We start from the raw sequence: 24,618 nt of genomic DNA, 5'->3' as shown, positions 1-24,618 counted from the left end.
GCTTGTTTGCAGGAAAGGTTGCAATCTCTACACAGTGGATATGGGTCACATGATGCACTCAAAGTGTTGACTTAGCGTTCAGTTAGCTGCAGATGTAACAGATATCCATTATGTGACCCAGTTCCTCACAGATCCCACCGCACAGTAATTACAGAAAAATCACCCAGGCAGAAAGGAAAATTGGTATCTGAATCTACCTTCCCAAAGATAACCACTGTTCTGGAGGTTTAGCACTAATAAAAAAGGTAAAGGTAAAAGTAAATGACCCCTGGACAGTTAAGTCCAGTGAAGGAGACTATGGGGTGTGGTGCTCATTTTGCTTTTCAGGCCAAAGGAGCTAGCATCTGTCCACAGACAGCTTTCCAGGTCATGTGGCCAGCATGACTAAACCGCTTCTGGCGCAACATGACACTGTGACAACTGCCAGAGCTCACGGAAACACCGCTTACCTTCCCATCGCAGTGGTACTTATTTATCCACTTGCACTGGTGTGCTTTCGAACTCCTAGATTGGCAGGAGCTGTGGTCTAAACCACTAAGCCTCTTGGGCTTGCCAGCTGAAAGGTTGGCGGTTCGAATCCACACAACGTTGGTGAGCTCCCATTGCTCTGTCCCAGCTGCTCCCAACCTAGCAGTTCGAAAGCACACCATTAAATTAAAATTAAATTGGGGGGGGGCATAAATATATGACTGTCATTATAATGCCAGTAACAGTGTGTAAACACTAAAAAATAATAATAGAAAGCCCTTTCATGCAAGAGTACCTGTTTCACAGTTCTGGGAGCATCTGAAAAAAAACCTTTCAGTTTGCAGTGGCAATGAAACTACTTCTACTGAAACCAGTAGCTGTGAAAATACCTTTGCTTCCACTAATGTTGAAGATAAAGGATAAGTTTGCCATAGGATGTATTACACTGCTAGATTCTTAAGTGAGCTGGGACACACACAAAAATCCACCCTTTATCAAAAGATCCCAGGGCAGTGTAAAACATTGAGAACACATTTTACAAAGCACATTAATAAAAAGCATAATAATAAGACAGCATGATAATAAAATAATCATAATAACACATCTGTGTAAATTCTACAAATCTGCACAAGTACGGAGAGTGGGAGGGGGCAGGAAGAAAGATGTTGACAGCAACCTTCGGTATTGGTTACAGCACCCTAATAATCCTAACCTTAAAAGAAAGAAAAAATCAGGTTTTAGCCCTTTGGTAGTGTGGGGGCAATGAGATGAGTGTGACACCCCATAGTCGCCTTTGACTGGACTTAACCGTCCGGGGTCATTTACCTTTACCTTTTACCTTTGTACTCAATAGGACTTAGTGCTCACAGGAGAAGATGGACATAATCTGCATAGCATCTTGGCCACCTGTCATAACTAACAGAAGTAGAATAAATGATGCAAATTAAGCAGATAACTGCATTTTATATAGGTCAAATAATTTGCCTTCGTTTAGTACAAAAATTGGGTTGTCTTGATTCAGAATGGCGATTAATGTACTAGTTTTTAAACAGCAGATAACGTATTTTTGTAGCTCAGCAATGTAAGAAATAAACCCCAAACTCTTAGACCTACTCTAAACCTGCCACATCAAAAGTATGTCCCACTGAACCACGCTCTTCCTGCAGCATCTCCATGCAAAATCTCAGCTACCTAGCAGTGCAACAATTCGTTTGCTTAGTATAGAGTTCTGCAGCAATTCATTCTGGCCTTAATAATGTTCTAGCACAGCAACAGGCCCGTCTTAGAGGGATCGGCCGCCCTGGCGCAGCGATCCCTCGGCGCCCCCAGCCTGCCGCCTCTCCGCCCGCCTCCCTCCCGCGCTGGCCGCCCCTCGGGAGGGGGGGGTGGGCGAGCGGGGATGAGAGGCGTGGCGTTGGAGCGGGCGCCCGCGCTCTGGCGGGCGGAGGATGAGGGGCGGGCGGGCGGGCGCTCGCGCACCGGCGGGAGGGCGGGCGGGCTACAAGCCGGCCGCCCTCGCCTCCCAGAGCCCCAGCTGGAGGGCTGGAAGGTCGCGCAAAGCCCCGTGCCGCTTCAGCGCTCCAGCTGGGGCTCCGGGAGGCGAGGGTGGGCGGCTTACAGCCCGCCCGCCCGCCCGCCGGCGAGCGAGTGCCCGCCTGCCCGTGGGGGCGGGGGCGGGTTGGGGAGGGGGAGCCCGGTATGCCGGTGGGCTCGCGGGGGCGTCCCTGGGGTGCCCTGCGCCCTGGCGCGCCGCGCCACCGGCCTCTATGGATGAGACGGCTCTGCACAGCAATCCCAAGGTTCAGGTTCTCCTGGCAAGTTTCTTAAAAGTCCGATAGCATATTATTTTATGGAGCATACATGTCCATTTGCTTTTGGAAAGATGAGAAGCACTTTGTCAAAGCATAAATCTGTGGTGCAAAGCACTAATTAACTTGCTAAATAAAACGGGTTGTTTTGAAAAATGCCCGTGTGCACATACCCCCAAAATATAGGACTCATGCAGTTGGCCATGTTGTCGCCCGGGAGTGTGCCCTCAAATAGGAATGTATGATGGGGAAGAAATATGGGGATACAATGGCAGCATGGCCAGATATTAACATTCTTCCCCCCCAAAAAAAAAATTAAATTTCAGGGAGTGCCTGCCTGACTGGTTGCCACTGACAATCCTATACAATCAACAGTATTTCTCTGTCATAGCTTCATGTTTGGTGGCAGATACAAATTCAGCTGATGACAGCATCATCTCTATGCTCTCTTACCTAAACATCTCTCTAATATTTTGTCCTGGGGGGAAAACAAACATAAATTATATGAACCCGTGATCATAACTTATTTAAGGGAGTTCATTTTGTGAAACACTTCCCCCCCCTTCCCTCGGCACCTTACACATAAGACAGAAGAAGTCCCTCTGATACCAGCCAAGCAAATGTGCTGTCCACTGATCCGAGAGTGAAGATAAAATGAACTGACAGTGTAGCCAACAAATTTCATCCAGGCAGCAATGACCACGTGTGAACTCCACATCCATAGCTTTAACTAAGTAGCTTCCAATTAAATCCCTAGACAGAGTAGCAATGACTATTAAATATTTCTTTCCATTTTATTTAAGAAATATATTAGCCTTTCTTCAGCTGAAGTGCTGGGAATAGCTTATCCACAGTTTGAATGAACAATATAGTAAGTACACTAAAACTGGCAACAGCAGCAATCAAATTCCCGCGTTACATTAAAGCCTAGAGCCAGTGTGGTGTAGTGGTTAAGAGTGGTAGTCTCGTAATCTGGTGAACCGGGTTCACGTCTCCGCTCCTCCACATGCAGCTGCTGGGTGACCTTGGGCTAGTCACACTTCTCTGAAGTCTCTCAGCCCCACTCACCTCACAGAGTGTTTGTTGTGGGGGAGGAAGGGAAAGGAGAATGTTAGTCGCTTTGAGACTCCTTCGGGTAGTGAAAAGCGGGGTATCAAATCCAAACTCTTCTTCTTCTTCTTCTCTTCTAGCAACTTTCCCTGACATTAAAAAGAGTACAGGGATGGTACCTAACGAACATCCCTTGAGAGAAAATTTCAAAGATGGAATACATGACTGAGAAGGCTCAGTCACAGCATCCTCGTCTGATGGTGATGGAAAAGACACTTGTAGAAGATTGCTTTGGCTGAATATTAGGACAGATTCGTGAAAGAGCCGGCAATCTTTTCGGTTGCCACTTCCCAAGCAGTTTAGGACTTTAAAGGGTTAGAAGCAACAGTATGGATTGTGTTCCGAAATGGCCTGGGAACTGTGTAGCTACTTCAGAACTGTTAATATACGCTTCCTGCTTCACCCAGTCCAAACTGATAACCAGATGCTGTATTTTGCACTTGCTGTAATTTCTGAATAGTTGTCCAAGGAAGCTCTGGGTACGATGTGCTGCAATAGCCTAGGTGAGGTGCTACCAGAATATGGAGAGCTTGCCAAGGGGGATTCACAGTTAGCATATCAGCCTTAGTTGGTGAAAGGTGCTCCATGTTAGAGAGACCACTTGGGCCACCGCAGGAAAACTGGATCTAAAAGGTCTTAAAAAGTGCACATCTGATCTTTCCAGAGGAAAGATACACTACACCCAAAACAGCCTAAACACCACCTACCTATAAACGGCTTTTACAAGACAAGAAAGATCACATAAAAGGTGGAAATAATAAGGAAATGGAATAAAGCATTGTCTGAATGCAGCCTGCATGTACTCTGTGAAGAAACATGCATAGACAAACAGTTCACCATAAAATTCTGCGTCCTACATGCATTTTCACAAATCTGCACTCATCATCTTTGACACAATTTCCCCCACCCCTACAAAACAAAATTACAAATCACAGGGCAACTGTTCTTAATGTATAGATCCTTAAAAAATTCAAATTTCTCCTACACCACACAATATTTCTGTTTCCTTTTTCTCCTGAGCATTTATTTAGATACATGTTAACAGTGAATTTCGACACAGATGATATATGATGGTCTGAAGCAGAGGAAATAGTGCTGCAACCCAAAGTGTAATTGTTATTGTAAAACCTCTAATCTGTGTATTTGGAGAGGAAAAAGTAAAGGCACATTATAAAATTCACCCCTGACTTTCTGCCAAATAACCTCAATCCTATAAAATGCCTCCTAATGATCCAAATGTGATGAAGTCATTTAAATAACATAGAGAGCTCTTCTAGCAGCAGATACTGGCTGCAGATAATGTGCAGCGAATAGGATTATGTTGCTGCTGCAAAAATATTTTTTTCAGCGTTGCTGCAGTTTTATATTTAATTCCTGAGCACAGTTGATTACTCTGTTCTGTCCTGATCACAGATGTGATCATCAAGCTGGTTTAATAAGGCTGGTTAAGAGAGAGAGAGAGAGAGGGAGAGAGAGAGAGAGAGAGGAGGCTGGCAGTGCTATTTGGGGGGATATTTGCCCAGCTCTAGACATATTAGGTGGGCTTCATTAGCTACTGCTAGGAATGCTTCAGAATGCTTTACAAATTCCAGTATGAACTGCTCTGACCTTCCAGACTAATATGCAGATATGAACTTAGTTAGGCAAAAGCTTTCCAGTTCCCAAATGTTCCAACACTGTTCTGAACTAATATATATAAATATATATTTCTAAAATGTGTTGAGAGGAAAATACTTTAAACATACTTTTGATGACAACCTTCTTGAACTCCAGAGAAGTGACCATGCAGAAAAGCTCATGACAGGTTTTGCTATTTCATTAAGATCTTGCAGCCTTTTTCACCTGGGAGATGGTTTCCCCTCCCCTTGGGACAAGGGCTAGGAAGAATTTTCAGCCAGAGGGTCATACTCCCTTCTACATGCCAGCAGTGAACAGGGCCAAAGGCAAAAGCAGTCAAGGCAACAAATGTGAATTTTGCCTCTGTACAGGGGGCTAGTTTCCATGTGTACCCCCTCACCATCCTAGCAACCAAGAGGCATTAACAAAAGTTCAAGGGCACATTCCTGACTGACAAAAACACTCAAGGAAGGTGAAAAGCAGAGCTGGTAAGGCATGTAGCCTGGACAGAAGGAGTGACTGGGAAGAGTCCATGAATAGGAAGCTTAGCTAGGCAGCCTACATTCCCAGGAATGCATAGCTCCTTGCCAAACCATAAATAAATAACTGGAGGACAAGGGATTCCTCTCTTCCCTCTTGCCAAAACATTGCATTCCGTTTGAATGGACAATAACTGCCTTTCTATTTAGCACATTTACATCCTGCCTAGGCCTGGGCGATACACATCAATATATCGCCCAGGACCGGTATGAGGAGCAGACCGTGATGTTGGTTTCACTCAGAGGTATATCGCTGATGAAACCACCACACTCCTAAGACCCTCTGCTAGGAGCACAACTTCATCCAGGGGGTGCCGCTAGCAGAGGGACTCGAAAGCGCAGTGGTTTCACCAGCGATATACCGCTAAGTGAAACTGACATCACAGTCTGCCCTCATACAGTGTAGAGCAGGGGTAGGCAACCTAAGGCCCATGGGCCACAAGCAGCACACAGGGGGCGTTTAACCGGCCCCTGAGCCACACCCGAGCTGAGCCGCCCGCTTCACAAGTCCCCACGCATTGCACCAAAAATCATGTCTGCGCAGACGCAGATGCCGGAAATCGCAGGGGCACGCGCTCACAATCCGGCTCACGGAGGGATCTCCACTGGAGTGAACTGGCCAAGGTGAGGTAAACCTTGCCGACCCCTGGTGTAGAGGGAGAAACAAGCTGCGTTGGAGAGGTGCCGATATAGCTTGTTCCTCCCTCCACATCTTTAAATTGCTCGGCTAAGGGGCACCCGGTTGCCTCTCCCTTCAGCATTTAAAGGAGCCTCCAGTCTGGCACTGGCTTGCCCAAGCCAGCAGTGGGGTGGCGGTTCCGTGAAACTGCTCCCCCCCATCTGAGCGACCCTGACACCTCAGCAGCACCGGATCCCTCAGGGGGAGTGTTCTTCTACGCCCCAGCTGCGTGAAGCCCAATGCTGCTGAGGTATCGGATCGCTCAGGTGTGTGTGTGTGTGTGTGTGTGTCTGTCTGTCTGTCTAAGAAGCCTCCCCACCACCCCATCGCTCAGATTTAAAAAGTGTACATTTCTGCTCTGTGTGCCCCCACTTAATGAAGTAAGGCAGGCAACCACCAGGGAGAGGGCCTTTTCAGCACCTAGTCAAAACCTGTTTACCCAGGCCTCCTCAACAATTGATATAGCCTGGACCTTTCCATTTCTAAATGTGTTTTTGTTGTATTAATCTATCATTGAATTTATGCTTTTATGTTTCGTTTTGCATTGTTTTTATTGCATGCCCGAGAGAGGAATTTGTGTTATAGTGCAGCACACAAATGACAAAATATAAATAAACGAATAGACCCTACGGATACAAAGAAATGCTTGGAAGTGTGTGGACAACTCTGGGTTAAATCTTAGAAACGGGAGGGGTGGCTGAGGAAGATTTACAGTGGCTGGGAGCTGGCTTTTAATATCCTACAGAGATCCTTGCTCCTTGCCAGGTACAAAATAGCAACCAAAAGCACACACACCATCAACAAAAAAACCCAAAATAAATTATAAAAAGTGGCTTTATGTAAATATTTGTGAACTGCATGTAAATTATGCAACTTTTAACCAGTTACAAAATACAGGAAGCAGTCTTATACTGGCAGACTCTTCATCAACCCCATAGAATCATAGAATTGTAGAGTTGGAAGGCTCATCTAGTCCAAGCCCCTGCAATGCATGAATCTAATCTAGCTCAGTCTTGTCTACACTGACTGGCAGCCACTCTCCAGGATTCTAGGCAGGGTCTTCAATTTCTTCCCTGGGGATACCAGCAATTGAACCCGGAGCCTTGTTCATGAGAAACAGATGCTTTCCCACTGAGCTGCAGCCTTTCTCTACCAAAGACTAATTCCATTTGCTGCAAAATTATGTTAGTACCCACAACTCTCAATATGGAGCCTGCTCTCCTTCCGCTACATGTCAATCAGTGCTTCATAGGCAAATATTTCTTTCCCATTTGGGATTATGCAGTGTGAGATGTGTCTGCAACGCAAGAGGCAATATATCAGTGTTGTATTGGTGCAACTGTCGGCGGGTCTTACCGACTGAAGGTGCAGCCAAGCCTTAAGATCAGTCAGGCCATTCATGTGGCAAGCATTTCCAATACTTTTTTTTTTTTTAACTGAAGTAATGAATGAAGCGCAACCAATTCTGCACACCACTCTACATTTCTACACCTGCCAGCTCCCCTCCCCTTCCCAACTTCATATTCGTATTTATATAACCCACCACGCTGGCAGTAAGATTCTCTCACTTTCCCCCAGCCTTTCATACTTCTGTAATCACCAGAGAGGAAATTTAACACCACAGAACTAGATTAAAGGAAGGCAAAGAAACAGATCTAAATCAACGCAGAGAAAGGGAGCCTGAACTAAGATCCAGCCTGCATTGTGAGTGTGCACTGGAGCTCGTATGAGAGGCAAGGAAAGGAAATTTATCCATGTGTTGGGACTGCCATACAAAAAGCTGTATCATTTGCAATATCAAGGCCCAGTGAAGTGTGTAAAAAACAACCTGGACTTAAAAAACTCAGGCAAGAAAGCAATACTTGCTGAAGACCCTCTCTCAGCAGAGATTGGCAGCAGAACAAGGAAACAGCGTGTGGTGCAGTTCTTTTGGGGAGATCATATAATTTGAATGGAGCCTCACATTTAAAAACAAAGCAAACAAACCCACCAACTTCCCTGCATTTGTAAACTACCTTTTCAGGAAGAAAGCTCAGCTAAAGTAACACTCTTTGACATGAGAAACGACAGGCCCGTCTTGCAATTATTTTACCCACAAGGCTACAATCCTATGGACACTTAACATGGGGAAAGCCCCACTTGATAGAGTGCAATTTAAGTATGTGCAGGTCGGGCTGCCAATGAAGAGTGTTTTGCACTGTATCAACGTGTTAGTTCTTCCAGACAAAAATTTACATCCAAGACTCAGTCAATTGTATATTCTGTGTTGGTCTGTTATTGTGAATTATGTCTTCTCTTTCACTTGGGAGTTTGTGGCGCAACTACATAAAGCCAAACAAAATACCCAAATATATTTTCTCAGAACAGTAAGAAGAGTTACCATCAAAGGAAAAGCATTTCTAAAGTAGTAGGCGGGGGGCCAAAAAATATCTTGCAACCCCTAAGTAGGCCAGAGTTCAAGCCCCACACTTAGCTACTTCACCCAGCTCATAAATTCTCTTTCTCAAGGGTGGAAAAGTTCCAGCCTCATCCTGTCTGAGAATATCAGCCTATAATGACTACACTCAGCAAAGTTGAAAAGCAGCACAGCTGCTTCCTGATGCAACCAATTTTGGGTATATTGGCATCTAGCAGTGTAGTGAACCTTATGCACAGAACTAGTTTGCCATGCGAAAAAAAAAGGACAACACATTTTGAAAATAAGCCTCTCAGTTACCTGAATCAGACCTCAGTTGGTGTTTAGAGGGAGTCTCCAAAGAACTGTGTTTCCAAGTGGAAATGAGAGAGAGTTTGTCTGAATCTTAACTGCAGACTCCCAGGAGCTAAAGGAACGAATGCCACACTCTAATTTGACTTGGGGATTCCACATGGCAACAGCAAGACTTAGGGAACAGCTCTTCACTCTAACCTCGTTTGAGTTATCATCTTTTGTTTGCATTACTGCAGCTCTCAAGATGACAGCTATCAAATCAGATTAGTGGATGTTGCTTATGGTGACACTCGCCAAAAATGAACTGTTGAAGGATTGAACACACAGGAGGTTTGGTTTGCATGCTCAGCTCCCCATATTTCTGATGCCCTTCTCTTACCTTTGGTTAAACGTTTTTTGCAGGTTTTCAAAGCAACACGAAATCTAGCTAAACAAGAGGTGAAATCGTGTGTGTGTGTGTGTGCAAACACCACGAGCTGTGGTCCGTCTTCTAAACCACCTTGAACTTTCAGAGGGAGGGGAAGGGAAATTGCCTGTCTCCAGCACAAGACTGCTTAAAAACACATTTCATCAACACAGAAAGAAACACTGCCCAATGCCACTTTGTTTTCAGTCTCTGAAATAAATATAAATACCTTACTGTCAGGTGCAGGGATAAAATGAGGAGGGGGAGAGCCATGAATGCCACCATGAGCACCTTAGAGGAAAGGCGGGATATGAATATAATGAGGAATTAAATAAATCTGCTTCAAATCCATGACTTAGCTTGAACACACAAACATGTGGGTAACAGGAGAGGAGATGGCAGCCACTGTACTCCCCCTATATAATATCTGAAACATATCTACACAAAAAAAGCTTGTTCTATCTTTTCCTGGGCATAAAGACGTGTCAGCTAACTACTTAGGGCACTGAAGGAAATAGCCTAAGCTGAAGCAGGCCCAAGTATATCACTAGCATCTGGTAATGTATGATGATGTAGTTGAGCATCTAGAGCAGGGCTGTCAGTCATAAGACCAGATAATGTTAACAGGCCCACTTGGATTGCAAATGTGGCTTGTAACACCACAGCTGCTCTCCACGAGAGACTACCAAGTTGATCAAGGGTCTGGAAACCAAGCCTTATGAGGAACGGTTGAAGATGCTGGGTATATTTAGCCTAGAAAAGAGGAGACTAAGAAGAGATATGATAGCCATCTTCAAATATCTAAAGGGTTGTTTCATGCAAGATTGAGCAAGTGTTGTTTTCCTCTGCTCTGGGTGGTAAGACTCGAACCAATGGCTTCAAGTTACAAGAAAGGAGATTCCGACTAAACTCCAGTAAGAACTTTGTGATGGTGAGATGTGTTAGTGGAATGGACTCCCAAAAGCAGTGTTAGAAACTTAGATATGAAAGCTAGGAGTTAAATGGCACCTTAAACCTAGGTTATGAGCATAACAACGAATGGGTGCGCTTTTTTATAACAAGACTACAAAGCTGAAAATGAACTGCAGCTAAAATATTGTGTTCATTTTTCACATGGTCTAGTGGTCCTTCCCCTGCCCACCCCACCCCCAATATTCTTAAGAGGGACTCTTCTCCAGTCTTCAGATAATAGCTAGAAGTGGGGAGGCAGAAAAAAGTCCTCCTTTCCTTCCACTCTGCAGTTTTAATCTGAAATCTCAGGTGCAGTGCAGTGCTGTGCCCAGAGCTCAGAAACTGCTCGTGCTAATGAAATTCCCTGTCGCAAAATGCGCCTGGAACAATGGGAGTTTCTGAACACTGCCCAAGAGAAGTGGTGGCCTCTCATTCCTTGGATGTTTTTAAGCAGAGGATGGGTGGCCTTTGTCATGGATGCTTTAGCTGAGATTCCTGTATTGCGGGGGGGGGGGCCCTCCCAATTCTACTGATCTATGATTCCATTATCTCCCAGGCCAGGAATGAAGCCAATGCTCCTAGGAGGGCAACGTGACTCACCAATAGTTGCAACAGCTGCTACTGATAGTGTGAATTGGAGGCAAGTGGGGTGCCCACTGGTGTTAGCTTGCGGAAGGCCCTGAAACATAGGTGGGGAGGAACTGAGCTAGCCTGCGCTCTACTGGAGCTGGGATCAACTGTTATGCAAGCTCCAGGCTCCATAAAGCCCTGCCAGGGGTGGGGGAGATGGAACAGCTCTGCCAGTAAATGTATGGTTTATTCCATCTGTGTAAGTGACTGGTACTGCCAGAAGGAATGTCTAATGATTGCAGATGGATGTGGAGGCAGAAAACAGTCTTGAGTGGGAGAGTAGTCAGTTTGGGTAATAAGGGGAACAGAGGCTATACAACTTTCCTTTGCAGTAATTGCACCTATTACATTCTGAGCCCACTGCAGTCTTTCCCCTTAGAAATCAACAGTTTTGAATAAAGTAAAAAAAAAAAAAACACTAAATCTCTTATTTCTTAAAGTTCAACCACTGCCTAGAGAGCAGCAGGTACAAAAAACCAACAAAAAACAACAACAGGCCAGCACATAAACAAACAACAGAGTACAAATTGTCTGGACAAGCAAGAACCAGCCACAGATTGCAATAGAAACCCATCTGTTTCCTTATCGACAGGAACCACTATTGCCCGTCTCTCAAAAAGTTCTGAAATTGACCAACCAATTTGCATCCAATGATAGAGAAGCCACAAACTCACTGACAGAGCACACATTTGCATGCTAAAGGTGTCAGATTCGATTCTTGGCATTTCCAGTTTAAAGCATCAGGTAGCAAGTGATGCAATAGACCACTGTCCCAGACTTTAAAGACCTGTTGCCAGTCAGAGTAAGTAATATTAGGATAATTGGGACAAACAAGTCTGACCTGGGCGCTTCTCGTGTTTTCAGGTACTCTTTTTTTACTAATAATAGTTTTGTGATTTAATTATACACGGGTTACATGCAAACCCAAAGGGTTGTGCTCCCTGCTCCCAGCCAGCCTCATGTGACGCTAAAGAACCTGAGCAGATGGCAGGCAGGACCAAGGCACATCTGCTTGCTAGGATTACTGTCATATTAGACTAGATCAGCCACTCACATCGGCACAAAACAAGCAGACATTCTTATAGAAAAGGAGCCTAAGGAGAGAAAATAGGGCTGTGCAGAACCTCAGGAATGTTTGACAGCACTCAAGGCCTAGCATAGGCCTGGCTAATATGCAACTATGCAGTGTTATGCTGAAGAGTTATACTGAGCCTCAGGCATGTGCACTCCCTCACCCCCTTTCTCCTCTTATGCACATGAGATGAGACATTTGTATTCACGGTTTTTAACAAACCACAGTTTCCCATTTTGTCTCAACACGAGAAACTGTGGTTCATCAAACAGCTTCTCATCTTCATTCCTCACATGGGGAAGAGGCAGAACATGAGCCCAAGGCTCCTCATGCATGGTGTCGTTACACCTGAAATGAATCATACCAATAGCTCTTTAACTAGTGCATTTTCTGCCCTAGGCTTTCTAGGCCATCCTCCCAGGGCCACAACTGCTATTATTTTTACTTTTGTATAGTACAGTAGTGTCTACACATCTCCGCCCTCTTTGACCTCCATTCAGACAAGCAAGAGCCATTGTCATAGTTCAAGGACACATTTCAGACAGGCAAAAACACTCAAGGAGAATGCAGAGCAGGGTGGTGATGGTGTGGCATGGGGTGGGAAGGAGGAGTGACCTGGAGTGAGTTCTGGTGGTCAGATACAGAGCACTGGAGGGCTGCATTTGGCACCTGGGCCTGCAGTTCCCCATTCCTGAACTATCATGTGTATGTGTGTGCATGGTGTCAGCCCATGGTATTATGCAAAAAGGCATACCCCAACCACCCCCAGCTAGGGCCAACATGCCAAAAAGTCTTGCTGCATCGTTCAGACACCAATTTCTGCCATTTATCTATGGTGCCTCCAAGACTAGGTTGCTTCGTCCTGCTGCATGGCCTGGCCAGCTGTGTAGCATGCAAGATATACTTATCCAATGGAGCAGGAATGAACAAATAGCTTGTATGCATACAACTAGTCAAAAGAGAAATATCTTACCAGAGTGTTCCACGAGCACTTCCTATCTAGCAGCAGCTAATGACTAGGCCCTTTGAAGCTTCACATAACAAGATCCAATTTCCTACAATAAAAAAGTACATTATTACCAAAGGTACCAAGCATCTACATGCTCACAATTGGATTGCAGGACAGAATATACAATATCATGTACCAAAAGCTCAATAGGCTGCTGTCGTTTGTCCCTGAAACATCCACTTTCCCTCAATGGCACTAGGATGGCTTGCCTGCTACCCCACAATGGATTCCCCCAATTTTCCTTCATCCTGTGCTCCCAAGTAGCAGTTTATTGGTACCCATGTCATGCTGGGGAGAGCTATGGCCACTCCCTTGCAGCCAGGATGTCCTCTACAAAGCTGTACCATAGGGGTGTTTCATAAATCTTCCCTGCATACAGGTTGTACTTGTGGAACATATTTTTTTTGGGAGGAGGTGGGAGAAAGCCTCATGCTCTTGTGCCAAACCCCATGTAGTGAAAACAGGCGCCTACGTGTGTGAATCCCTACACAAGCATGAGTATATACTCTCATTTTGCAGTGGGCAGATCTTGTATGTGGGGCTGCCTGCATAGGAATTTCTCCATAGGCTCCTAATCTCATTCAAGGCAAAAGTTCTTACACGCAATAGAAAAGCGTGGGTGTTTAGCAGGTTAAAAAAGAAAAAAAAGTGAAGGGATTAAGGAACTCCAGGTGCTACAAATTAACATTTATTTGAGCTCACAGCAAATGCTATTTGTAGCACGTGGAATTTCCACTTCCTTTTTTTTGGCCTGCTAGTTGTGCCACTCCATTTCTGTGGCCATTCCACTGTAGCACTGCATGTACAGTGTATGTAGCAGGGCTTTGAGCAACCCTACCATTAGCCCATACTGCGGGGGGGGGGGGGCGCAATGTAACCCTTCTCCAGGTGTTGCTGGACTCCAACTGCCATCGGCTCCAGCCAGCATAGCTAGTTGTTAGGGATGATGGCAGCATTGTCTAGCAGCAATGGGGCGGCGGGGTGGTGGTGGTGGTACCAGGTTGGCTAGCCTTGCCACAGTCAATAAGCTGCTCTTTCTTTTACAGCATCCTTTCCCAACCTGGTGCCCTCCAGACATTTCCCCATCAAGACGAAGACAAAGTTTACAAATTACCATGGCAAATTTCTGGGGAAAGCTATTTTGTCAATGGGTTGCTTATAGGCAATGTGCCTTCTATGTGCTTTTTTTTAGCAGCCAAGCATGGTCTCCTATCAGGCTGTCTTCCATAGGTCTGAAGAGCCACAGTGGGAGAATGCCACAGAAATATTTATGAATTTTCAAACGACCATCGATCTTGACTAGATTAATGCCAAAAAGCACTATCCTTGTCCAGTCTTCTAGGTAACACTCCCCTACCTCAAAAACAGCCTACTTGAAGGATCACTTACTGGATGGCTTCGATCTGTAGGACTTGCACTTCTACCAGGGCCATATAATAGTCATTCTGCATTATATGCTAGGAGGCAATCTTTCAGTTCAGCAGCGCGATTCTTTGAAACTCCCTGCCTCTTAATATTATGTGGATACTCACTATACTGATTTAGATGCCAGCTACAAACATTTTGTTTTCAATTTAGTTATATATAACTAAATAATATGATTTAGTTATATATATTTGCTTGAAATTTGCTGATATTGTTTGAAGTGGCCCTGTCATTTACAACTTATACCTTATCAGTACATTTTTTTTAAATTTGGAAGCAATTATTTTCACTCAAGAGCAATGCTGACATGCTTCAAAGGTACCTCTGTATTCTCTTCCTTACCCACCGTTACTGCTGATTAACTGAAACAACCCTAAATCTGAAAGTTTATTTGAAGCTGTCTACATAAACTGCCTGAGATATTTACTTTCTGTAAGCAAATTGTTTTGCTTGCCACCCCTTTCAGGTAAACTGCATATCTTAATGTGCAATAATATTGCTTTCATGTCAGTATGAATATGTAACAGCCCCTATTCTTTATACAGCTTCAGCACTACTGCAATCTTTGGGGTTTTCTGGGGGCAGTGTGTGCTTCCTGATCCAGCAGAGGGAGCACAGAAACAGCCAGTGGAGGCAAAGCAAAATTATAATTTGTGTTCCTTATTTGCAGGCGACACTGAGTATTTATTATAGGGAACATCTCTGTGTTGCAATAAAGAGGAGGGTGTGTTGTTCCTATCACATAACTAGGCTCACTGTTAACATAAGAAAAGGAAAGGTTTTGACGTATGTTTACTTTATTGGCCTGGGCGTCCAGCAAAACAAAGTGAATTTTTGCAGTTTCTGTCATCAGGGAGGTACAGATTTCTGAGCTACAGATTCTGCAGGAGAGTAATTAGACAGCACTAACACAGTGAAGATGACAGCTACCAGGAACACCACAGTAAGGCAATGTATTGGGAGTAATTTTGTTGAGAGGAGATCAGAATCAACTGGAAACAGTGAAGAGAGTTGAGACAAGCCCTGGGTCAAATCATACCAATGAATACAAAGTCAACTTTAAAAAAAGAGGAAGTATATACAGTATTTAAAAGGTTAGATTGGAAGGGATCTTTTAAGCACAAAACAAACCACAGGTTTCCAGGAAAGCAGATGTGGAGAAAATGGACTAGTGAAGAGCTAGCAAGTAGAAGGGAACAGTGGAAATGTTTCAAGCCAAAAAGGGGCCGTGGAAAGATATTAACACAAGAGACGCAGCACCAGGTCCTGGAAAGCAAGAAGTTTTGCAGATGTGAAAAGATATGAAACCAACAGTTGGAAAACGTTTAGATTTTGTTCAGAAAAATTATAATGGTGCAAGGGGTGGGGACAGACACTCCTAGCCTCAACCTCTCTGGCACACTTTCCTCTTTCTCCAGTAGCAGCACAATATCTTGATTTTATCGCTTTCTTGGTGTGTTTTCTTATGTGCATTGATCCTTGCTCCTGCCCTTGGATGGTTATTTTTAAGGGTGAGATATAAATGCATTAAATAAATAAATGCCACTTCTTTACCTCATGAAAGGCCCCAAGAGAAGCATGGCCAGAATGCTCCCCAGATGTTATTTCATCTCACCTCAGGTGGCAGCAACAGGGAGGTCTATCATCTGCCCCTCACTTCCAATACAGTTTAAAGGTGTGATTATTCCTGGGTAGTGAGGACAGGAAATGCACCTGGAACACTCCACTGTGCGGCTTCCAACTTCCTATGACTAAGAAAACTGGTCAACCATCTTCAGCAGGTGCCCAGGCAAAGTGGGCCAAAGGATAGCAACACGCAGCCACATTTTTTACCCTGACAATTTGCCCGCACACTGTGTATCCAGACAGGCTTCTATAGCACAGGGCAGAAATGGTGGGCGCTGAACACCCTTAGCCCAGCCCCACAAGTCACTCTGCAGGGACACAATGTTGTGCTTGACACAGGGTAACTGCCCACAAATAAGCTCAGAAACATATGGATCCAAAACGGGTGCTTTCTGCAATTCCAACTACTCAGAAAAAAACGCCCACATGCTCAGCCCCCTTAAAATGAGAGACGTTCATCTGAGGGACAGCATACCCAAGAGCAAAAGCGTGAAGGATCCAGGACACAGATTGAAGGAACATCATCTTTGTATTGCAAGGGTAAATATCAACTCTCTCCTAAGACAGCCTCACATAAAGGCTAGATGAGATGTAGCTACCGGTAATTCTTTCAGCAACCTGCATGTCCTCAGAGAGGCCCTGCTAGGATACTGCAGGATCTGGTTCTTGGGTGCTTACCCAGAGAGAGGCAATCAGGCAAGCAGTTAATAAGGGCCTGTTAGCACATGTTAGACTTGGCACCAAGAGAACAGGTGTTGTTCCAGAAGAGTGGAGCTTCAGAGGCCTTCCAAAAAAATCTGCCCTGAATACCTAGAGGCTTACAAGGATATATTTCTAGATGCACAAATCATTGCTCCAAGCAGGGTTGCCAGTTTGCTACCCAGAAATTTGCTCAGACCCTTTAAAATTACTCATGAAGCATTTGCAGCTTCTCCTGTCTCTGCCCCTCTCCCTGTTCCTTTCATTCCCTGCCCAGAGACACACACACACACACACCCCTTCCCACATTTGCCTTCCTGGCTTTGTGGCAGGCCTGCAGCGAAAGGCAGATTTGGTGTTGAGGAGGGAGAGAAGAGGACAAAAAGACCAGGGGAAGAACTGTGCAGGAGAAGCTACACATGCTTTGCCTCATCCTTCGTCAGTTATTTTTGCGTTGTTGTTTTTTAAGATACACACTGAAGCCCAGGATTGTAACCCGGCAATTGTGGTTTAAAACAATTCTTTCCCTGCACCCCTACTTCTACGTTGTCCTCATCTTCTTCTTAATGGTAGACAAGACAAAGGGGAGGAAGGGGGTAGCTTGTGTGCTACGAAGAAAAGGGCTGGGAAAATGGTCTGTACTAGCATATAAAACTTTAAGTGACCATTAAAGGGGGATGGGGGCTGGCAGTCAACCACTCCTCTTAGATGCTGCCCCCCCCCCCAGTGATTGATGATGAGGGAATTAGAAAGGGCCTAGAGACTGTGAGGAGCCTGGTATGTTTCTGGGTGTAGCACATGGCCTGGGGACCCTTTACAGGGCTTTGATCCTATAAGCCTACAGTGGGGAACCATTCCCCTCATCCCAGATCAGACACTTTGGTGCCCCTTCCACCTTGCCCCTTGATGGTCCCCATGGCTCTCAAAATGCAACTTCTGAAATTTTAACCTTCTCCTTCTGAAAAGAGGCTCAAAGGGAAAAGGATTCCCAGTGGACAAAAGTCTGAATTATTTTCTTCTGGTTATTTAGCTCACCCTATAAAGTGTTTAGTTGAGAAGATTTAGCTTGGCGGAATATGCTCAAATAGTCATCTTCAGACCTGCATATCAATAATCAGGGTAAGCAGCATGCAGAAAACACGTTTTTTTTCTGAATAGGCAGTTGGTGTTAGCTAAACTGGGTAGCCAAGTTATTAAGTTTCAGAAGGTATAGAGCAGCAGAACAGTGAATCACCCTAGTACTAAACCTTTTGTGCACTCCTGCCTCTTAGCACACCTATCACCCACACATTTCTACCACTACAGAAAGCTTTCGTGTCCTTGTCTGGCAGAGGAGAAAGTTCATACTAGGCTGGTGGAACAGGTTTTTAATGCCCTGTTGGCAAGGTGCTAATGGATGCAATGCTAACATGAACATTTCCCTCCTGTCGTAGCCTGAATAATATTTATTTATAATGTACTGGCTCATGGCAGAAGGCTTTTTAAAAAAACACATTATTTTTTGTATTTTAGTTTACATAGGTATGTGATTATATATAAACATAGTGGAAAATACAAAAACATATCTCCCCCCGTCCCCCAGCATCCTCCACTGGGTATAATGTGCCTACGCTAATCACTGGTGGCACATTTATGTTTTTGACAGAAAAATGAAACAAGTTTCTTTCCATATTCAAAAAACTGCAATACTTTTTTTTTATTCAATACAGGTGACCAGACAAATGGCTGTCTACATGAATGAACTGAAAAATACATGAAGACTGAACAACAATCATTATACATATCCGGGGAACCTATGGAACTACAGGTGGGGTTGAATTCCAATTCCAACAGACCCAGATCGTGTGATCATCATCTAAGGCTCTTCTTCATGTGCCTTCTCCACAAGAGGTCTGGAGGGTGGCAACATGAGAACGGGCGTTTTTGTACAATGGCTCCCCACTTGTGGAATGCTTGGCACCTTCATTACATATCTTTAGGTGCCAGGCAAAAAACGTTTCTCTTGAACCAGGCCTTTGGCTGATTAACTATGGCCTTTTAAAATCAGGTGGGATGTTTTTAGTGTATTTCTTTTTTTGTTTGATATACCGGTATCTAGAAGAAGAAGAAGAGTTTGGATTTGATATCCCGCTTTTCACTACCCAAAGGAGTCTCAAAGCGGCTAACATTCTCCTTTCCCTTCCTCCCCCACAACAAACACTCTGTGAGGTGAGTGGGGCTGAGAGACTTCAGAGAAGTGTGACTAGCCCAAGGTCACCCAGCAGCTGCATGTGGAGGAGTGGAGACACGAACCCGGTTCCCCAGATTACGAGTCCACCGCTCTTAACCACTACACCACACTGGCTCTATGTGGGGTTTTGTGTCTGTCTGGTTGCTTGGCTGTAAGTTGTGTTGAGTTGCCGTGGGCAAGATAAGGCAACTAACTAACTAACCAGCTAACTACTCTAATTAGCCTCATCCTGCATGACCAAAGGTCAGTGAGGACTGGAGTTTTAGTCCATCAGCATTTGGGGTGGGCAGCACAGGCTTGTCATTTTTGCGATAGATGGCTGCTTTAAAACAAACATCTTAGGCCACTGGTCATATTGGTAGCATGGCACACAGAAGGGGATTTGTATGCAGTGCAAAGCTGGCCTGTACATCGTGTTTTTCTTTTTCTTTAAAGAAAAGGATTTCACGGGCAGACTAGCTGCAAATGCAGACAAGTCTTCTGTAGTTTTAATGCTAAAGCAGAATAAGAAATTTCAGCAGGTGCACCTTTGCTCACCTTGATGTGGTAAGCAATTCTCCCTTCTTATCATTAAGATACAAGAGCCCCACCTTCCCCTTCATCTTATAAACCAAGAGAAAAAAGGTAGATGATGGAGATGATTTATTATCTGTATCCCACCCATCTGAATGGATTGCCCAATCATATGGGCATCTATGCTTTCTTTCTTTAAAAAAAAAAAGTCAGTCCTCTTCTTGCAGGTCATAATTAAAGATGGATTCTGTGATTGAAAGTGCTGTAGGCCACTCCTAAAAGGGACCAAATCTGGGTCTGGATGTCCCCCCCCCAAAGGCAAAGAGAAATTACAGAGCTGAGGAGCTGCCACCAAGAATGCCTTACCAGGAAAAATAAATATGCAATATTTCACTTCAGGGTTTGGGGTATTTGAAATTCAGATTTTGTGTACGTCTCTATTTTGAGTGCATTTATATTCCCTTTCTTCCCCAAAATGTTTCTGCTCTAATTAAAAGACAAAAATGCCTAGCAAATCACACCTAAATCCCCCTCACGCTGGTATGGATTAAAATGCAACAAATCCTGAATACAAATAATGTAAGATTTCCTTAAATTCTACTCAAAATTTGTACTTTCTGCACTATAAGGAGGCTGATATTGAACAACAATAGACACTGAAACTGGGTGAAGGAGATGCTGTCATTTATTTGTGGAGCATAACAGTGTATTAATAGTATTACTCCCTTGTCAGGCAGTGTACAGCTCAAATAAGCAGCGCTGGGAATAAGGCATTAGAGCTTTACGGAAAGTGCTACAAGGTTAACACAAGGGAATGTTTACAAGGGAATAAAGGCAGGCCTTTCATTTCAACAGGAAGAAACCTTTGGGAGAGAATGCCCCTAGCCCGGGAGTTGGATGATTGGGAGGAACCAACCATGCCCCCATTTCTCCCTAAGCAGTGCAACTCCTATTCAGACTGAGCAGCAGACAGATCTCAGAGGAAAGATATTTAGCTGTCCCTCAGCTGCCTGCCACTTAAATATGCTCACTTAATTGCTACCCATTGCCCTGCCTTTCTAGGTCCCACAAAGACTATGGCATTAAGTACCTTGCACTCATTTGGTTTCCAAGCTTAGCAGCAATGAGGTGCTTTCTGCATAAAAAAAGTAGTAGTAGTAGTAGTAGTAGTAGTAGTAGTAGTAGTAGTACAGGTCCCTGAAGTCCAGTCCCAGCAACCCAGAGAGGGAAAGCAGTGAGATTGGTTTGTTATGAAAGAGGGAGTTATCAAAGAATCCTTTGGAGTCACATAGCCTGTGTACCTCCCTCTCCTCCAGGCAGCAGAGAAGGTTCAGGAAATTAATTTTACTGGAGTGTTGACACTCTAGCCGGTTTGTGACTCAAAAGAAAGCCCAAACATTTAATAAGCAGCTGCATTTAATCAAATTTCCCACAACTCCTAGGTGTGGGCTAACTATGAAGTCCCTCGACTCAAATTCTTGGATGGTCCACAGATTGGCATGGTGCTACATCTAAATCTGTAGTACTGTGTTCCCCAAGAATGTTTGAGCAAGTTTCCTTTCTTCTCTCCTACTCAATTGTAGAAAGTCCTGTCTTACAGTACTAGTTACCGTATTTTTTGCTCCATAAGACACACTTTTTTCCCTCCTAAAAAGTAAGGGGAAATGTCTGTGCGTCTTATGGAGCAAATGTGTGGTCGATCGCTGGCTCTCTTTCCAGCTCCGCCCACTTGCCCAGGCCTCCATTGAACATTGTTGAATGTTCTGCAGATGGAGGCTGTTTGTTTCCCCAGCGACATGTGACTGGCTCATTAGATTATCTGTCTGGAAACTGTAGAAATAGCTTCCTTTCCTTTCCTAAAGAAGCTGCAGAACTGTGAATTGAACCCCATAAAAATGGGCCTTTTCCCTTTGCAAAAGAAGCTGCACAACTGTGAGCTGACCCCCCCCCCAACGAGGCTTTTCCCTTTGCAAAAGAAGCTGCACAACTTTGAGCTGATCCTCAAAAAAACGGGGCTTTCCCCCTTTCCTCCTCTAAAAACTAGGTGCGTCTTATGTTCAGGTGTGTCTTATAGAGCGAAAAATACGGTAAAATACTGATGATTAGACACCAGCCTTTTAAAATTCAGGGATCAGAGCTGCTGCTCTGTTTTGTAATAAAGGGAAAGGGGATTTGACGTACATATTAGAGGATCTCACCAACTCTTTCTCTTGTCTGAGAAAATTTCACATTTAAAATTGAAAATTGGATTTATACATGGCTGCTAATTATGATAGCTATATGCTATCTCCCAGTTGAAAGGTAGCATGCCAGTGAATATCAGTTGTTGAGGGACAGCAACAAAATAAGTTAATTGTCCCCATGTCCTATTTGTGAACGTCCAATAGGCATCTGGTTGGCCACTGTCGGAAATAGGATGTGGAACTCCATGGATCTTTGGTCTGATCCAGCAGGGCTATTCCTAGTGTATAGACAGCAGGCACAAGGACCCAGTGGAAGCCAAGGAGGGTAGCAGCCAAAGGAATGCAAAATGCTCCATGGCCATGCCACCATCTTGCCCTTTCCTTATGGGTTGAAACAGGAATAAGTAATGTGGGGTTATAAAACAGTGCAAATCCTGTGAACTTTGCAGCAAAACTGTGCAAGATGCTGTCCTGTGATACCCCTATATGACCACTGAACTGGATTGTCTTCTGGTAACGGGAAAGACCACAAGACTAAGGTACCTAGTGCCTCGTTTTGAATCAAGAATCTAGCCTAGATTGAACTAGGCCTGTGGATCCACAGATCCTATGAGTCTACTTCAAACATGGAAGGAAATAGTTTTGTGCAGCAATAACCCTTGCAATTAGCAGGCAGTGTCTGTGCTTTTGTATCGTCAACAAAGCAGTTTTCTGTCGGACTTGGGGATCCCGAACCATATTTAGGCATGGCCATGACACAGATTCTTAACTAGAATACAGAAGCTCTTTTTCCTTCATGTGAATGTAGCGACCCAGTTCAGCTTAGTTGGCACAAATACTTGGTGGGCATGAACATTCTGCTTGTGTCACATCAGGCTTCTCTTCAGCAGGGCTGACTGAATGCCCCAAAGGCTTGTTTGTTGAGAGCAGAAGTCAGTCCCCACAATAGATGGAATAAGAAACTGTAGGCAGGAGGAGTCCTTCAGAATTAACACTTAAAAGCAAAAAAACTGCTAGTGCAGGTGACTCATCAGCTAGTTTGGCAACTTTTGTTGCTTTGAGAATCAGTGATGGATGGATGACCAAGAAAGAAAGCCCAAATCTGCATGGACAAGGCTGATATGAAAGTCTAACAAGGGGAAGGGCAATAGTGTTTCAGTGTCTTCTTAAACAGATTATTGCTACATAACAGCACTTAACCACCCACCTAAGTGCGAGCCTCAGTTTTAATTTTCAAATGAAAGTATCACTCATAGGTGCATAAATGCTGAGGCAAGATTAGACTTGCTTGTTTTTAACCATTCAGTTTCTCTCTTTCTCTCTGGTGAAATGCAATAAGTGTAACTTTGACACCAAAATTATTACCCTTCAAAACACAGAGGGTGCTTTTAACTTTGCACATAGCAATTATAGGCAATTGTTATTTTAAAGTGTGAAGGAGGACAAAAATATCCAAAAGACAAACTTGTTTGATTGAAGGATTCCAGTCTGGGAGAGTTTTACCTGCGGACAAGCCAAGCACCGTCTCCCACTCCCACCCCTTCCTCTTAAAACACACTTGCTAAATCTATCTCAATTTCAACTCAACAAAAAAAGTAGAATCCAGAATCATAGAATCATAGAGTTGGAAGAGACCACAAGGGCCATCCAGTCAAACCCCCTGCCAAGCAGGAAACACCATCAAAGCATTCCTGACAGATGGCTGTCAAGCCTCCGCTTAAAGACCTCCAAAGAAGGAGACTCCACCACTCTCCTTGGTAGCAAATTCCACTGCCGAACAGCTCTCACTGTCAGGAAGTTATTCCTAATGTTTAGGTGGAATCTTCTTTCTTGTAGTTTGAATCCATTGCTCCGTGTCTGCTTCTCTGGAGCAGCAGAAAACAACCTTTCACCCTCCTCTATATGACATCCTTTTATATATTTGAACATGGCTATCATATCACCCCTTAACCTTCTCTTCTCCAGGCTAAACATACCCAGTATGTTTTTCAGTAATGCTAAAAACCTTTAAATACTAAGACCTCAATACAACTAACAGGAAGTTTGCCAACATAGGGGGAAAATAATGATTGGAAGGAAGAGAGAAATATATACTGTACTTGACTGGACATTAGGAATATGCAACTTGTTAATTCTCTCTGAAAGGTTCCATGTCACTGTTATAAAACATATATTACTTATTACTTCTTTCTCCTGTTATTGTTTTAATTGCACATACCTCTCTGCTTGGACTGCTGTGCTTATCCAAATAGGTATACCAAAATGTGTGGTAACAATACGCACCCTTCAGGTATATGCATTCCATCCCCAAGCTGCAATCACACAAACTCACACACCCTGATGGCTGTCATGGAGTCCTTTGTATATAGCAAAAACATCCAAGACAGATGGTACCTGAAAAAGCAGGTCCTCGTAAACACAAAGGCCAATAACACAATTTCCATAAGGCACATGTATGTAGTGCCTTCACAAACATCATATGCATTTTCTAAAGAAACAACTTTGCAGTGATGAGCAGGAGGTCTGGCAACTTCCAAACAGTCCAGACTCCCTGGAAATGTTTAATTCTGCACATCAATTCCTAAGCTTTGTCACTAACTCAAGTGATGAAGCGCTTGATGAGGGCTGAGTGTCCAAAAGAAACCCACCACTCAACACAAAACTTGATTGCCCCAACATCTTGGCTGCAAGAATACATGTGGGAAATAGGAATTGAGCTTCATAACCAGGGGGTGAGTGGCTAGATGCAGACATTCCATCCCCAGGACCCCAACATGCAATTTGTTCAATTACAACAGATGATATTCAGAACTCTCTTCAAGTGATTTATCAAAGGAGAAGTTACGCAACTTGTCCCTTGACTGGTAGCCCTGCATATACATTCCAAGACAGGAAGAGAAAGCTTTAGGATACGATCCTGGGGCTTCCCTTCCTAATGAAATG

The 24,618-nt window shown here is 44.2% G+C and overlaps 1 protein-coding gene across 9 annotated transcripts in view; it reads right to left on the bottom strand.

Annotated features, from left to right (window-relative positions):
* The window catches only part of ZMIZ1 (zinc finger MIZ-type containing 1), a 282,517-nt gene that overhangs the window by 187,052 nt on the left and 70,847 nt on the right, over positions 1 to 24,618 (bottom strand). For 8 of the 9 annotated variants that reach the window (XM_033148712.1, XM_033148716.1, XM_033148715.1 and 5 more), the window contains exon 3: positions 12,964 to 13,045. The exons of the other annotated variant lie outside the window; for it this stretch is intronic. The gene's annotated coding sequence lies outside the window, so the exon portion shown is untranslated. The remainder of the gene's footprint in view (positions 1 to 12,963; positions 13,046 to 24,618) is intronic. 9 annotated transcript variants of the gene reach the window in all.

Source organism: Lacerta agilis, chromosome 5 (assembly GCF_009819535.1).
Source record: "Lacerta agilis isolate rLacAgi1 chromosome 5, rLacAgi1.pri, whole genome shotgun sequence".
NCBI classification, from domain to species: domain Eukaryota; kingdom Metazoa; phylum Chordata; class Lepidosauria; order Squamata; family Lacertidae; genus Lacerta; species Lacerta agilis.
This window is presented reverse-complemented; position numbering and strand designations above follow the sequence as displayed.